Source organism: Gossypium hirsutum, chromosome A12, assembly GCF_007990345.1.
Source record: "Gossypium hirsutum isolate 1008001.06 chromosome A12, Gossypium_hirsutum_v2.1, whole genome shotgun sequence".
NCBI classification, from domain to species: domain Eukaryota; kingdom Viridiplantae; phylum Streptophyta; class Magnoliopsida; order Malvales; family Malvaceae; genus Gossypium; species Gossypium hirsutum.
In genome coordinates, this window is record NC_053435.1 from 5,820,626 (window position 1) to 5,835,978 (window position 15,353).

The following is a 15,353-nucleotide window of genomic DNA, read 5'->3' on the forward strand; positions in this document are numbered from 1 at the left end:
TTTGGGTTTTCTTTATGTTTTGTATTCTTTATTATTCTGAGATGTTTTATTATTTAGTTATGAACTAAAAGCCCTAAATACCTAAGGGGAATGAAACCTAAGACGAATCTTGTTATTATTTTCTGAATTGTATGATAAATATTTAACTTGTTCTTAATTATGTGTTCTTAATTCTTGTTTTGATATCCCAGGATACTGATTCAAGATAAGCTCCTATTCAGAGGAGGAATAGACTATGTCTAAGAGTACATTTGTCATAATTAAGAAGAGTTGTTTGCGCACCTAGACATAGGGTGACAAGATTTTGCCGGATTAGGGTGAAACCTAATAAGGGGATCCATAGATCGAGTTAATGCAACCTTAGGGTGTTAATTAGAGAAAGGTCTCAATTATTCAATCTAGGGATTAGACGTTACTAGTCTTGAATAGGGATAATAACATAACTTAGGGATCTCTACGGAACAAGTTAAATGAATAAATCGTCCGATTCAGAGCCAGAATAACAAGTACAGTCTAGGTGGATTTCTTCTTAGGTATTGTCTTAATTCAATTGATTTTCCCAAAAGCAATTCCCCAATTCTATTCTCTGTGAGTTCTTAGTTTAGATAATTAGTTACTTAAAACAAAACCTCTTTATTCTTAGGCTAGATAATAAAAAGACAGTCATTACTAGTACTTTTAGTTCCTTTGGGTTTGACAATCCGGTCTTACTAAAACTATACTACTGTTCGATAGGTACACTTGCCTACATCGTGATAATAGTTAGTTTCAAGAATGATTAATTATAAATATTTAAAACCTATCACGAAATCACGCGATAAAGTTTTTGGCGCCATTACCGAGGAACTAAGATATTAGGAACGCTCAATTTTTATTACTTTAGCCATTTATTTTTCTTGCAATTTAATTTAAATTAATTTATTATTATTTATTAATTTACTTTTTTCTTTCCCTTGGCAAGTTTTTATAGTTTATGTCTAGAAGAAACCCATCAGGACCACTACTTTTTGACGAAGAAATCGATCGCACAGTTCGCAGACATCAAAGAGAAATAAGGCGAAGCTTAAGATACACAGTGAATAAGCAAGAGGACGATACTCAACCCCCAACTGAAGAGATGGTTGGAAACCAAGACAATCAGCTACCTCCTACAATTGTGGTTAATCAAAATCCTGCTCCACGCACTATGTATGATTATGCTAAACCTTCTTTAATAGGAACTGAATTGAGCATAGTTAGACCTGCTGTAGCTGCAAATAATTTTGAACTAAAACCTAACACTATTCAAATGATACAGCAATTAGTTCAGTTTGATGGTTTGCAGTATGAGGATCCCAACGGTCACTTAGCAAACTTTTTGGAACTATGCGATACATTTAAAATTAATAGTGCTTCTGATGATGCCATTCATCTTCGGTTATTCCCTTTTTCATTGAGGAACAAAGCAAAACAGTGGTTGAACTCGTTACCACGAGGGTCAATTACTACTTAGGAACAAATGACCAAAAATTTTTTTCTAAAATATTTTTTGCCAGCTAAAACGGCTAAATTACATAATGATATCTTTTCGTTTGTGCAGATGGACTAAGAAACTCTTTACGATGCATGGGAGAGATACAAGGACTTACTGAGAAGGTGCCCTCACCATGGGTTACCGCTTTGGCTTCAGGTTCAAACATTCCATAATGGCCTGAATCCTTCGACTCGACAAATGGTTGACGCAGCTGCTGGCCAAACCATCAATAATAAAACACCTAAAGAAGCTTATGAGTTTATAGAGGAGATGTCACTGAATAACTATCAGTGGTAAGTCATGAGGACAAAGCCAACAAAAACAACAGGAATTTATAACGCCGATTCGTTTACTATGATGTCAAACCAGGAAGAACTTCTAAATAAAAAGATTGATGGTTTACTTGGTTCTACTCAGGTACATCCAATAATGAGATGCGAGACGAATGGAGGAGGAGCATGCACAGAGTATCAGCCCTTCAACCCTAGAATCGAGGAGGAACAAGTTCAAGATATGGGTAACAATAACTCTAGATCCCAAAATAACCCATATAGTAACACTTATAATGCAGGTTGGAGGAACCATCCCAATTTCTTGTGGGGCGGTCAAGGAAATCAAAGACCACAACATCCTCCGGGTTTTCAACAACCACCCTATCAATAGGAAAAGAAATCGAACCTTGAAGAGATGCTATCTAAATTTATCTCGGTGTTAGAAACCCATTTCCAGAACACCGAGATAGCATTTAAAAATGAACAAACGTCGATCCAATGGCTCGAAACTCATATAGGCCAACCGTCCAAACTAATCTCTGAATGACCACAAGGTAAATTACCAAGTAATACTAAACCCAACCCAAGGGAACAGCTCAACGCGATTAATGTTCAAGATGAAGAAGGATTCGTTGAGCCTAAACCAGAACCGAAGCAAGAAACTGTGGTGAGCAGAGATCAAGATGAGGTAGGTCATAATAAAAACAAATCAGTGAATGTCGAATATAAATCTCGTGTGTCATACCCCAACGCAACAAGGAAAGACCGCTCAGATGAACAATTTGGTAAATTCCTTAAACTCTTAAAAAAATTACACATTAACTTACCGTTTATTGAAGCTCTATCGCAGATGCCAAACGCAATGAAATTTTTAAATGAGCTTTTAGCAAATAAGCGGAAGTTGGACAAGGCGTCATATATGGAGCTAAACGCAGTGTCCTTAGCTATTCTGTAAAATAAGCTACCGAACAAATTAAAAGATCCAGGGAGTTCTACGATTCCTTGCTTAATTGGTAGTTTAGATGCTAATAATGCATTAGCTGATTTAAGGGCTAGTATCAACGTCATGCCTTACAAAATGTTTAAGCAACTAGGTCTCGGGAAACCTAAACAGACTAGGATGAGCATTCAATTAGCAGATAAAACTATAAGATTCCCTAGGGGTATTATTGAAGATATGCTAGTTAAAATCGATAAATTTATATTCCCTGTTGACTTCATTGTTCTAGACATAGAGGAGGATAGCAACACTCCTTTAATTCTAGGAAGGCCCTTTTTAGCAACTGCTAAAACAATTATTGATGTTGGCATAGGTGAACTCACACTCCGTGTGGGAGACGAAACAATCACCCTTCAAGCTTGCAATTCCGGCAACACATTGAAAATTGAAGGTGATCGTCTAAACCATTCTACTAAAATTGACAATATAGTGCAACCTTTTTTGCAGGAAATGAGTCTGAAGGAAGTACATGAGCCATTCTCAAGCAATAGTAGAGGACCTATTCATGAAGATTGAAGGCTACAAATCGAGAAGCTAGATGAATGGTAGACGCATAAATCGAGAACACCCGACAAATCGAATCTACGACGGAACGAGCTCAATACCTTTCCAAATAAACTTAAGGTTGGAGATAGAGTTTTCTTAGACGCCGCAGATCCCTACATTGTCGTTACCATACCGAATGAAGAAATCCCTATTACGGAACTCAACATTTTCCAATTCGGTACGATTGAGGTGAGTCATCCCAAGTTCGGCACTTTTAAGGTAAACAACACCCATTTAAAACCTTATTTTGATGTGATTAATAGCAGGAATGAAGAGTATAAACTCCTCAAACCACCATGATCATTCAACGGAGAGGTAAGTCGAGCTTAGACTATAAATAAGTGCTTCTCAGGAAGCAACCCGAGCACTAACTGTATTAACTTTTTTAAAATTTAGTCTTCAACACCTAACTTACTAACAGAGCTCTTGAATATAGGTTTTCCACAGAGACACGGCCAAGCACATGGGCGTGCTTAGGGCCATGTGAAAACAGGACAAAGATTTCCCCAAACACGGGCTATAATAAAACGCCACAACCGTGCGACATGGCCGTGGTTGAGCCTGCCAAAACAACACGGGCATGCGACATGCCCGTGCGGAAGAACCGTAGGCGAACCTGTTAAAACAGCACGGGTGTGCAACACGCCCGTGTCTAGCACCCGTGGTCGAACCTATTAGATTGACATGGGCGTAGGTCTTCATACACGAGCGTGGGAGAAACGAACAACACCAGACACGGCCATGCGACACGGCCGTGTGCACCCACAGACCCAAGGAACACAGGCGTATACTAAATGTCAGACGTGCCCAAATTCAAAATTCGTGAATCACACGGGCTGGAATTGGGGAACACGGGCGTGTTACCTGGCCGTGTGCCCCAAAATCTATAAATACCCTGCACTATTCATTATCTTCCACACTCAAAAACCCTAACCCTAGCTGCTGCAATTCCACACGGCCTCCCCGCCACGGCTGTGCGCCTCCCTCAACTCCATTTTGACGCTCAATCCTCCCTTCCTAGTGTTTGTTTACTTCTTTCTTGTCTATTTTAATAATTTCTAAGGCTTTTTATCATAATAATATGCAAGTTTTTATGTTATTTTCATACTTTTAAATGTCATAATCTAAAATAATTTTCAGTTTTTTTCATGTTCAAGTTTTTTTTATTTCATTACAAGATTTCTTTACTCCCCATCTTCAGACCATAATGACGAACTACGATGATCCCAGCACGGTCCAATTTCACCTAGGCGAGTTAGTCCGCCAGCTCAGCGTCCCAGAATTCGGTACGGCGATTGGTTTATATATGGAGGAATTCAAGGAGGAGAATACTTACATGCTCTCAACCGCCACATCCATAGTTCTCCTTTACGGTGCTAGGACGCACCACTACCAGGTGGGGCCACCTACAATCCTAGCCGCTCCAAGGCATCGGCTCTCCCTCCATCTCTGAGGTACCTACACGCCATTTTGGCTCATACGATTACAGGACGACGATAGAGCACTGGCGTCATCAACACTCATGATGCCTAATTTTGATGGTGTATATCGCACGGGCACGTCATCGACCTTGCCTATTTCATCGCCCTGGCGATTCAGCACCAGACGGAGCAGCATAGGAAGGGGGTCATCTCTATTGGCCCCTGTATTACTCGGTTGGCTCGACACTTCGAGCTCCTCAGCACCGCAGCCCAGGAATCATCCTTATCCCTCATTGGTCAGATATCTCCACAAGACATCTTGAGCATGCTTAGCATGAGGATGATCAAAAAGCACCGAGAAACCTATCATGAGGATGATCGAAAAGCGCCGAGAAACCTACCCTACTCAATATCGTCTCGCCCAATCTACTGAGGAGGAGGCCTACGAGGACATTCCTGATGACGTCCCTCCACAGCACAAGGACCCACAGACTCAGCCACCACTAGCCTCTCGTCCAGTTCATACGACGGCTTCATATGCTGACATCTCTGAGCGCCTCACTCGATTCGAGCAGCAGTGTTTTCAACGATTTGACAACATTGATGCTACTCTACAGCAGATTAGTTAGCACATCCACATCTTATCGCCAGTCCCACCTCGAGAACCATCCAACGATGAAGATGTTTAAAAACATTTATTTATTATTTTATGTTTTTAATTTTTATTAAAACTACTTTTTATTTTTATTAGATTTTAGAATTTTATTTTTAATTATCAATTTCAGTTATTTCTTTATCAGTAATTATTCTTCCTAATATCCCCTAAAAAATTCCTGATTTTATTACAGTTATATAGAGCTCTTAAGCTCATCATCGCATAGGAACTAAAAACTCTACCGGTAAAGGTTCTCCACGACTGCCATGTCCTAATCGACCACAACCATAGCTACCATTAGATATAATATTCTTTTGATGTAGGACTTATGAACTAATGAACCTCTACCACCGTCGGAGTATCCTCATCCACTCTCGTACCGATTACTCTCCAAAACTCTAGTTCGAGGAATTCATCATACAAGAAGTTTTACCTCTCTCCTTATCTTATTTTTATATTCTAATATCTATCTTTGTACATTGGAGGCAATGTACATCTTAAGTGTGGGGGTATTTATTTCATTATCAGAAAAATCCCTGAATGACTGCCTTGTTCTCTTGGAAAGCTCTCATATCATATTTAGGATAAATTTTGATTGATTTATGACGTTGATTGATATATCTTGAATTAAAACATAGGCATTTATGCATTGATTGTTTAAACCTCAAGACATTAGAGAATCAAGCATGATAAGTTGATTTTTAAGAATTTAAAATTTTAGGTTGTTTTCCCCAAAGTTTAGGTATTACTTTGAGTTGGAATTCACAAGTTTTAAACATCAAAAAGCCATAATTTTTGTGAGATTTTTGAGCCTTTTGAGCATCTATTAATTCTTTCATGCTCACTTTTATTATTGCTTTGAGTGCGTTAGTAATTGAAACTGTTATTCTAGAACTTGCTTGATTATGCATGTTAAGACCACACTTTTTGATTTGATATGTCAAAATGAGAATGGCACTTAGGATTAACCCGTTCATGCCATGAAAAGCCTACCTCCATGATTAACCCTTAGTAAGCTCTATTGAGCTAACAAGCTATTTCTTGTATTACCCTTAATATTAACACTTAACCCATTATTGTTGAAATCCCCTAAATTAATTTGATCCCCATTTTTGTCGAGATTGGAATTGAAATAGTTGCTTAGCTATGTTTTATTCTACTTTGTAGTTTAAATTGTTCTTAAAAAAATGTATACATCTTAGTAGTAGTAATCTTCTGAGCCAAAGAAGTTAAATTTCATATTCTGAGAAAAGCTCTGTTGTACGCAATTGATGACTAGTTATTTTTCTAATTAAGCAATTTTTCAATTCAATCTCGATTCTAACCTTTTCTTTCAGCTTGTGACCGCACCCCCTAACCAAGTCGCTTTATAACCATCTAAAAACCTTTTGATTGATGTTTTATCTCAACTTATAAGTGGTGGAGATTTGATTTTCATGAAAGGCTATGGTAATGACTTTTCATTATTGACTATTGAGTGCTTCATTTATTGTCCTTAAACACCTTGAGTGATTTGAGTGAATCTTTAATGAGGATGTGAAACTCTATGATATTCTGAATCAAAGGTAATTACTTAGATGAGGAGAGACACCTATGTTTTCAGGATAAAATGCTCGACTTGGAATGTTTGAAACTTTGATGTTCTTTTAGTTGAATTCTCAATGTATGATTACTTGTGGATTATTTCGAGATATTATCGATAGAAATTATAAGTTGAGAAGGATTTATTTTGATTATGAGTTGAGGATTTTGCTTGAGGACAGGCAAATGCTTAAGTGTGGGGGTATTTGATAAACCATAATTTATACATATTTTTACCCCATGTTTAACGCATTTTATGGATGATTTCCCATTAGAATTAGTGAATTCGATGCTCCTAATGCTTTAATTTTATGCTTCATACTTAGGAAAGCGAAAGAAACGAGAAAAGGGCCAAAAACGGAGAAAATGGGCCAAAGTACGAAATCAACACGGCCTCGACCTCCTCACACAAGCAGACCACACGACCGTGTCAATTTGGCAGGCTCAAGCATGGCCTGAAGTAATCGCACACGGGCGTGTCCCTGCCGAGCCCAAGTTGAGTCCAATTCAGAAAAAGGCTAATTTTGAGGGCTCTTAGGCATTCTAAAGCCTATAAATACACCTTAGAGGAGGAAGAAAAGGGGACACATAGGGAGGGAGTAAGAAATTACTCCGAGGAAGCCGATTGATCCATCTCAGAAGCCGAATTCATCATCAAGACTGAGATCTCTCCTTAATTTCCCCTTCAAGAGTTTTGGGTTTTCTTTATGTTCTATATTCTTTATTATTCTGAGATGTTTTCTTATTTAGTTATGAACTAAAAGCCCTAAATACCTAAGGGGAATGAAACCTAAGACGAATCTTGTTATTATTTTTTGAATTGTATGATAAATATTTAACTTGTTCTTAATTATGTGTTCTTAATTCTTGTTTTGATATCCCAGGATACTGATTCAAGATAAGCTCTTATTCAGAGGAGGAATAGACCCTGTCTAAGAGTACATTTGTCATAATTAAGCAGAATTGTTTGCACGCCTAGACATAGGGTGACAAGATTTTGCCGGATTAGGGTGAAACCTAATAAGAGGATCCAATGCAACCCTAGGGTGTTAATTAGAGAAAGGTCTCAATTACTCAATCTAAGGATTAGACATTATTAGTCTGGAATAGGGACAATAACTTAACTTAGGGATCTCTACGGAACAAGTTAAATGAATAAATCATCCGATTCGAAGCCAGAATAACGAGTACAGTTTAGGTGGATTTTTCCTTAGGTATTGTCTTAATTCAATCGATTTTCTCAAAAGTAATTCCTCAATTCTATTCTCTGTAAGTTCTTAGTTTAGATAATTAGTTAGTTAAAACAAAATCTCTTTATTCTTAGGCTAGATAATAAAAAGACAGTCATTACTAGTACTTTTAGTTCTTTTGGGTTCGACAATCCGGTCTTGCTAAAACTATACTATTGTTCGATAGGTACACTTGCCTACATCGCGATAATAGTTAGTTTCAAGAATGATTAATTATAAATATTTAAAACCTATCACGAAATCACGCGATCATGAAACACTTTAAGTAGTGTAAATTGGAAACCATAGTGAGCCTATTACTCTCGATAACTGATTCTGAAACTCTGATACTGTTCTGCATGAAATATCTGCTAATAATTATCGGAACTGTAAATTGATGTGCATAAAATTTCCAAATACAGATTAATTCGATAGCTGGGATGAGCACGTGTGGTACTCGTGGACGAGGTACTAGGGGCCGAGGTAGAGGCTATAGAAGGATTTGAGTTGAGTCTTTTGCATCTAATACGATCTCTAATTTGGACACTAACGTGATGCCGGTGTCAACTGTTACTGAAACTAGTGCTGAGTCTCAAGATCGTGCAACTGGGGATGACGCACTATCCTAGGCCATGCTGCGAATTTTGGAGAGGGTCGCTGGGGATAATGTTAGATCTGGAGGCCATAGGTCGGTTGCGGAACGATTCCAGTCGAATGGGGTTGATATATTTAGGGATATCATTGGAGTTGCTCCGAGTGTGGTCGAGTATTGGATGGAGGCCACAGAGTGCATAATGGATGATTTGGATTTTACTGATGATCAGAAGCTCAATGAGGTTGTGTCTTTGCTTCGCGATGAGGCATACAGTGGTGGTTGACCGTTAAGGAGGGTACTCAGCTTGATAGGTTGACTTGGGATTTATTTAAGACCACCTATTAGAGTAAGTATGTGGGAGCTAGTTATATTGACGCTAGGGGGCGTGCGTTCCTGAATCTCACTTAGGGGGACCGTTCGGTGGCAGAGTACGAGGCTGAGTCGTTATGCGAGGGGCATGGTGGCAAATGAGTATGAGCGCTGTGTTTAATTTGAGGATGGTCTTCGTGATAGTCTGTGAGTTCTGATAGCTCCTCAGAGGAAATAGGATTTTTCAATGTTGGTCGAGAAGGCCAAGATAGCCGAGGAGGTGAAACGTTCTGAGCACCAAAACCGTGAGAAAGGGAAAGTTAAGAGGGATTTTGAGTCTATTGGTTCTGGGATAAGGCTTAAGAAAAATGCCAAGGCTGAAGGGCCAATTAGAGTTGGGCCTACTGTTGCACCTGCTGGGGTGGCGATCTGTCAGCTATGTAATAGACGTTATCCAGGTGAGTGTTGGAGATCTACTAACACTTGTTGAGGTGTGGATCGACTGAGCATCGAGTTAAAGATTGTCCACTAAGGGGTAATCAGGTGCAAGCTCCGATTGTTGAGACTGCGCAGCCGCCGAGAGGAGTACAGCAGCCACCTAGGGGCTGAGGACAGGCTAGGGGTGATAACAGTATGGGTCGAGGTCAGAGAGCACTTGATAGAGGTGCTGGGCCAACTGAGGCGAGGCAGCCTGCACTTGTCTATGTTGCACGTCGTCGTGGGGATGGAGATGCTCCAGACATCATCACGGGTACGTTTTTTTATTCTTAATGTAGCTTATGTTACACTGATAGACATATACTCTACACATTCTTATATTGTATGTTCTGTGTTTGAAACTTTAGGAATTCCGTCTGAGAGTACTTCTAGTGAGATTTCTGTGGTGAGTCCACTGGGGCAGACCATTAGGGTTATAAGCTGTTCTGGACATTTCGTTGGAAGTCCAAGGGACAATATTTTTGGCTCATCTGATGGAACTTTCATTTGGGAAGTTCAACTTAATTCTTAGTATGGACTGGTTGGTGAAGCATCGTATAAGTCTTGATTGTGCTGAAAAGAAGGTGGTTCTAAGGACCGAGGAGGATAATGAGGTAGTCGTGATTGGAGAATGACGGAATTATCTGGGCAATGTGATATCTACGTTGGTAGTAGAGAAGCTGGTGAGGAAAGGATGTGAGGCATACTTGGCCTACATAAGTGTTTCTGATTCTGTGGACTATTCGGTTAAGGACATTCGTACTGTGAGGGGCTTTCAGATGTTTTTCCAGAGGAATTACCAGGATTACCTCCGAGCCGTGAGGTAGAATTTGGGATTGAGTTGATTCTTGGTACGGCTCTGGTGTCTATCGCCCCTTATCGAATGGCACCGAAAGAGCTGGCAAAACTAAAGGCTTAAGTTTAAGAGCTGTTATATCATTGGTTTATTCGTCCTAATGTGTTTCCATGGGGAGCACCGGTTTTGTTCGTAAAAAGAAAGACAGTACGATGAGAATGTGCATTGACTATTGTCAGTTGAATAAGTTAACAATTAAGAATAAATACCCACTTCCGAGGATAGACGATTCATTCGATCAGTTCAGAGGGGCTTCTGTGTTCTCTAAAATCGATCTAAGATTAAGATATCATCAGTAGAGTAAAAGAGGCTGATGTGCATAAGACGGCATTTAAGACTCGGTATAGACATAACAAGTTCTTAATTATGCCTTTTGGGTTGACTAATGCACCAGCGGTGTTCATAGATCTGATGAATCGAGTGTTTCAACCCTGCTTAGATCAGTTTGTGGTAGTGTTCATCGGCGACATCTTAGTATATTCTAGGACGGAGGATGAGCATGATAGGCATCTGCGGGTGGTTCTGAAGATTCTTCAGGAGAAACAGGTATATGCGAAGTTTAGTAAGTGTGAATTCTAGCTTAGAGAAGTGACATTTCTGGGATATGTAGTTTCTGCAGAGGGGATTAGAGTGGATCCTCGTAAGGTTGAGGCTGTATTGGATTGGAAACAGCCGAAAAGTGTGTCAGAGGTTCGCAGTTTTCTAGGTCTAGCATGTTATTACTGATGCTTCGTAGAAGGATTCTTGTTGATTGCAGTGCCATTGACTAAGTTACTGCGTAAGGGAGTTCCCTTTGTTTGGAAGGACACTCAGCAGAAGAGCTTTGAGAAGCTCAAGATAGTCTTGACTCAGGCTCCAATTCTGATACAACCTAAGTCTGGCAAGGATTTTGTGGTTTACACTGATGCGTCACATGTAGATTTGGGTTGCACCTTGATGCAGAATGGTAAAGTGGTCGCGTATGCATCTCCTCAGCTCAAGACTCATGAGGCAAATTATCCGACACATGATTTGGAGTTGGCGGTAGTTGTCTTTGCATTGAAGATTTGGAGGCACTATCTATACGGTGAGAAGTGTACCATCTACACTGATCACAAGAGTCTCAAGTATCTCCTCACTCAGAAGGACTTAAATCTTAGGCAGCACTGGTGGGTTAAGCTGCTGAAGGACTACGACTGCAGTATTGAGTATCACCCTGTAAAGGCTAATGTGGTGGCCGATGCATTAAGCCGTAGGGCTGTGGCTGATTTGAGAGCGTTGTTCTCTCGACTGAGTCTTTATGACAATGGGAGTCTTCTGGCTGAGTTGCAGGTTAAACTAACGTAGTTGGATCAGATTAAAGATAAACAGTTGGGGGATAAGTCTCTTAAGTTGCCATTCCGTCAGGTTGAGGCTGGGACAACCACTAATTTTAGGATTGACAGTGATGGGGTGTTGCATTTTTGAGATAGGATCTGTATACCTAATGATGAGGATTTGAGGTGGTCGATTTTGAGGGAGGCGCATAGTAGCCCTTACGCTATGCATCTTGGGGGCAACACAATGTATAGGGATCTTCGAGAGTTGTACTGATGGCCAGGGTTAAAAAGTGAGGTGACAGACTTTGTTGCTCGTTGTTTGACTTGCCAGCAGGTTAAGGCTGAGCATCAGTTACCTTCGGGTTTGCTTCGGTCAATAAGGATAACAATATGAAAATGGGAGCGAGTAACGATGGATTTCGTTAGTGGTTTGCCTCTAACACCCACTAAAAAGAATTTTATGTAGGTCGTCATGGATTGATTGACCAAGTCTGCACATTTCATTCCTGTTAGGACGAACTTTTCCTTGCAAAAGCTGGCTAAGCTCTACATTTCTGAGATAGTGAGGTTGTATGAGGTTCCTGTTTCGATCATCTCCGATAGGGATCCTCGTTTTATGTCTCAGTTTTGCAGAAACTTTATGAAGCTTTGGGTTTTCGTCTGGATTTCAGTACTGCTTTTCATCCTCAGACAGATGGCCAGTCAGAGAGGGTGATTCAGATATTAGAGAATATGTTGAGGAGTTGTGTCATGGATTTCTGTGGTAGTTGGGAGGAGTACTTGCCATTGGCAGAGTTCGCTTACAATAACAGCTATCAATATAGTATTCAGATGGCACTGTACGAGGCACTTTATGGTTGTAATTGTCGCACTCCTTTGTGCTGGATTGAGTTAGGTGAGCGACGTATTCTGGGTCCAAAGTTAGTATCAGAGACTGAGGATAAGGTCCACGTGATTCGTGATTGACTAAAAGCAACTTCTGATAGACAGAAGTCCTATGTGGATTTGAAAAGGAAGGGCATCGAGTATTTTGTAGGAGACATGGTTTTCCTTAAGGTCTCGCCATAGAAGAAGGTTCTGAGGTTCGGTCGCAAGGGCAAGTTGAGTCCTAGATTTATTGGGCCGTACTGGATTCTGAAGCGAGTGGGACCAGTCAAATATTAGTTAGAGCTTCCTCCAGAGTTGGATCACATACATGACGTATTTCACGTGTCGATGTTGAGACGCTATCGCTCTGATCCTACTCACATTGTGTCTGTGAATGAGATTGATGTTAGACCGAATCTGACATTTGAGGAGGAGCCAGTTCAAATTTTAGATCGTGACGTTAAGATTCTGCGTAAGAAATTTATTCCCTTGGTAAAGGTGTTGTGACAGAATCATAGCACTGAGGAGGCTACTTGGGAGCCAGAGGATTCGATGCGTCAACATTATCCTCACCTTTTCTGATCAGGTAAAATTTGAGGACGAATTTTCTTTAAGGGGGTAGAGTTGTAACGTCCCAAATTTCTGTAGTTTCGGCTTTTGTAAGTGTTGGGCTTAGAAGTGTCTGAATCTATGTTTCGAGTTATTTTTGGTTTTTTTTTAATTATTGAAGAAAGTCTGACTTGATGTCAATGGGCATATAATGAATTATGGGTAAAAACTTAACAGAATGGGCCTACTGGTCTAGTGGTTAAGTGGCAAGGGAATATGCTTAGAGTTAGGAGTTCGATTCCCTACAGTGGCGATGGGATTATTTTTGTTGCAAGTTGTAACTAAGAGTTGGGTTTTATTAAAATTCTGAGTTGTGAGCTTTAGAGAAGAATTAAGGTTTCCTTATTTTCTTCTTGTTAACAAAACAGTTTTTCTGCCGTTTCTTCCTCTTCCAAACCCTTGCTGCTGAAATTCTTTTCTTTTCTTTCTTTTTTCTTCTTCTTTGATTTTCTTCTCCTTCGATTTTTCGTTTTCTTCCATTTAGCTGTGACATTTGCTAGTGGTTCTGACGATTCAGTAAGTAACGTTTAAACTAAGTTACGATATTTCGGTTGGAGATTATTTAAAAGGATTTTGGTTATTGTTTAGGGATTAATCAAGGTTCGGTAAATCAGTAATTGAATTCTTAGCAGCGAGGAAACATCATTTTTCGTCGACGGTAAGTAGATCTCGCATTCCAGGATTTGTCCATTCTTATGTAAGTCAATTTTAGTGACTAATTTAGGCTCGGTATTGTCAATCTTAGGCCTGAGAGTGCTCATGGTTGGATTAGCAGCGAAAACAAATCAGGTGTGTAATCCGATCGAGTAGAAAATGATTTTCAGTGAAAACTGAAAAGTGGCCTATCGATGCTACACGGGCGTGTGGTCTGCCTGTGTGAGAGCTAGTATCGTGAGACACGGGCATGTCATTGACGAGCCAGGCCGTGCGCGTGCCACACGGGCGCGACAGACACGGGCATGTGAAGCTAGCGAGGCCGTGTGCGAGGCATGGGCTCTATTAATTGGGCTGTGTAGGCTGCACGGGCATGTGGGTCACACGGGTGAACCACACGGGTGTGTGGGACTTTAGGCTAGGCTGTATGATCTATACGAGCAAAGCCAAGTTGGGCTGTGTGGGCCACACAGGCTTGTGGGCCTATACTGGCAGGGCACACGGGCGTGTGAGCCTAATTTTTTTGAAATATTCTATAAGGTTGTACGGGTCGCCTAAGTCGACTGTGACCTGACTGTAGGGGCGGTAAGCATTACTTAAACCCCATACTCTGATTGATTACTGAATTGTATGCAAAAGCATGTTATTATAAGCATGTGTATCTATCTAATTCCTTATATTCGTTCTTCCATGATTTTGATAAGATCTGATATTTTCATATAAGCATGTCATGATATGCATGTTGCATTGCATTGGGTTGGGTTGGGATTATTGTGAAGAGAATGAAGTCTTAGAGACGATTAGCCTGTTATCTGGCAGCTACGCTGCATATATCTATTATGTACTGTTCTACGGTACCTTTTGGTGTGCAGGGTTAGATGGGTTGATTATATCCCCATACTTGGTGTGTAGGGTTGGGTGGGTCGATTCTATCCCCACATGGTGTGTTGGGTTGGTCAAAGATGGTATGCAGGGTTGGTGGGCATGTTTTCTGATATCTGATTTGTTATGCATACGATACCTGTATGGCTAAGGCCGAACTATCTGTATTCTGCTATCTATTTGTGTGCATGCTATTCGTGGGGATGTACACACTGAGTTTGCAAAAACTCACCCCTTTGTTTATTTCTTTGTCAGGTAATCCTCAGTAGTAGATGGATCGGTGCGACGGAGGGCTTGATGGTGACCACTGTTGGTCATTTATGGATTTTTGAGTAGCATTCTATTTTATCTGCTTTATTCTAAATATTTATTTTTTGGATTAAAATGTCTTTGAACTTGAACTATTTTTAACTTTATTTCAGGATTTTAAACTATTAAGTTTTTGATTAATGATGTTTTAGCTTCCGTGATAATGAAATGTGTTCACCTAATAAATGGATTGGAGATTTCATGACTTAAGTAACGATAATGAACTGAACGATTTTTGACTTGCTAAGATATTCTGAAAACACTCTCATATAACGCCGCC

At 40.1% G+C, this 15,353-nt stretch overlaps 1 non-coding gene across 1 annotated transcript; it reads right to left on the bottom strand.

Annotated features, from left to right (window-relative positions):
- Positions 1-1,547: 1,547 nt before the first annotated feature.
- LOC121211970 (small nucleolar RNA R71) lies at positions 1,548-1,653 on the bottom strand. Its single transcript, XR_005907184.1, has one exon. It is a non-coding gene; the product is annotated as a small nucleolar RNA R71 (small nucleolar RNA).
- Positions 1,654-15,353: the final 13,700 nt, after the last annotated feature.